Source organism: Hemibagrus wyckioides, linkage group LG17 (assembly GCF_019097595.1).
Source record: "Hemibagrus wyckioides isolate EC202008001 linkage group LG17, SWU_Hwy_1.0, whole genome shotgun sequence".
Taxonomy (NCBI): domain Eukaryota; kingdom Metazoa; phylum Chordata; class Actinopteri; order Siluriformes; family Bagridae; genus Hemibagrus; species Hemibagrus wyckioides.
Window position 1 is genome coordinate 7,812,754 of NC_080726.1, and position 2,250 is coordinate 7,815,003.

Here is a 2,250-nt window from a genome sequence, read left to right on the forward strand (position 1 = left end):
CTATGAGTAAGTCACAGAGTCATGGCATAAAAGTTAGATGATTCTTTATTATTATCGTTTGCTGCAGATCCGTATTTCTGTGACATTTCTAATTAATATTTAATAATTCAACAAATAACATCAATCTACTGTTTTACTCTCCGACACTCAAATGTGCACACTACTTCCTTTTTATTTGTAGAACCATTAATAAAATTGTAAGCATGTTTTTGCTGTTTCAGAGGACGCTGAGTAGCATCAACAGTGGGTTTGTGTAGCATCGAGTACATTTTTATGTAAATTTCGTATACAGAAATTCTAAAAAATCTGTTCCTAGAACAAGCCATACTAACACTCAGACTAAAAATAAAACTTTATTCGCATGGTTCAATGTAGAATCTCTACGAAGCATGTATGTACAAACTATCATGAAGCAGCTGATGAGCTGATCCTCAGGCAAAAATAATAGATTCTACATGAACTGAATTTGAAATTTTATTGATAATATACATGGACCAGGCATAACATTATGACCACCTGCCTAATATTGTGTTGGTCCCCCTTTTGCTGCCAAAACAGCCCTGACCCATCATGCACTGTGTATTCTGACACCTTTCTATCATTAACTTCTTCAGCAATTTGAGCATCAGTAGCTCGTCTGTTGGATCAGATCACATGGGCCAGCCTTCGCTCCCCACGTGCATCAATGAGCCTTGACCGCTCATGACCCTGTCACTGGTTCATCACTGTTCCTTCCTTGGACCACTTTTGATAGATACTGACCACTGCAGACCAGGAACACCCCACAAGAGCTGCAGTTTTGGAGATGCCCTGATCCAGTGGTCTAGCCATCACAATTTGGCCCTTGTCAAACTCGCTCAAATCCTTACACTTGCCCATTTTTCCTGTTTCTAACACATCAACTTTGAGAACAAAATGTTCACTTGCTGCCTAATATATCCCACCCACTAACAGGTGCCATGATGAGGAGATAACTAGTGTTATTCACTTCACCTCTCACTGCTCATAATGTTATGCCTGATCGGCGTATATACAAAATAATATAATAAATAAATGTCTGAGAATCTAAATAAAGTGAAAAAAAGGTAATGGTTGATAATGTATGTATAAAATATTCACTCTACATCATCTACAAAAACAATGAGACATTGTTTAAAATCAGTTGAACGATCATCTGACAAAGTTGGTATAAACAAAGGTCTATAGGTGACAAAGGTCTATAGATGTGTTGTTGTTTTTTGACTGCAGAGGCATTTCACTGGATTTTAGAAACTTTCTTACTTATTAATGCAGTGGTGTTGCAGATTCATTGGTCAGAAAGTGTTTAGTAATTTTCTTCTACAGCAGCTCTGAAGGTAATTTGCTGATTTTAATACGTTCTTGGTTTTATTGCAACAATTTATACCTAGATTGGTATGGTGAATGTGCAAGTTTTATATGTCGTAAATACACGTGTTTCTGTTATTCTAGGCTAGCTAGTGGACTTTTTAAAATCATTAAACACTTAATGTTCGCTTAGTGGCTTAGTGGTTAGCCCGTTTGCCTCACACCTCCAGCGTCCTGGGTTTGAATCTCTCTCCCGTTCACATGTTCTCCCCGTGCTTGGTGGGGTTTCCTCCCACAGTCGAAAGACATGCTTCTAGGCTGATTAGAGTCTCTAAGTTGCCTGTAGTGTGTGTGTCCTGTGTTGGGTTGGCACTCTGTCTAGGGTGTATCCTGCCATGATGCCTGAGATACACTATATTGCCAAAAGTATTCGCTCACCCATCCAAATAATCAGAATTAGGTGTTCCAATCACTTCCATGGTCACAGGTGTATAAAATCAAGCACCTAGGCATGCAGACTGTTTTTACAAACATTTGTGAAAGAATGGGTCGCTCTCAGGAGCTCAGTGAATTCCAGCGTGGAACTGTGATAGGATGCCACCTGTGCAACAAATCCAGTCGTGAAATTTCCTTGCTCCTAAATATTCCACAGTCAACTGTCAGCTGTATTATAAGAACGTGGAAGTGTTTGGGAACGACAGCAACTCAGCCACGAAGTGGTAGTCCACGTAAACTGACGGAGCGGGGTCAGCGGATGCTGAGGCGCATAGTGCGAAGAGGTCGCCAACTTTCTGCAGAGTCAATCGCTACAGACCTCCAAACTTCATGTGGCCTTCAGATTAGCTCAAGAACAGTGCGCAGAGAGCTTCATGGAATGGGTTTCCATGGCCGAGCAGCTGCATCCAAGCCATACATCACCAAGTG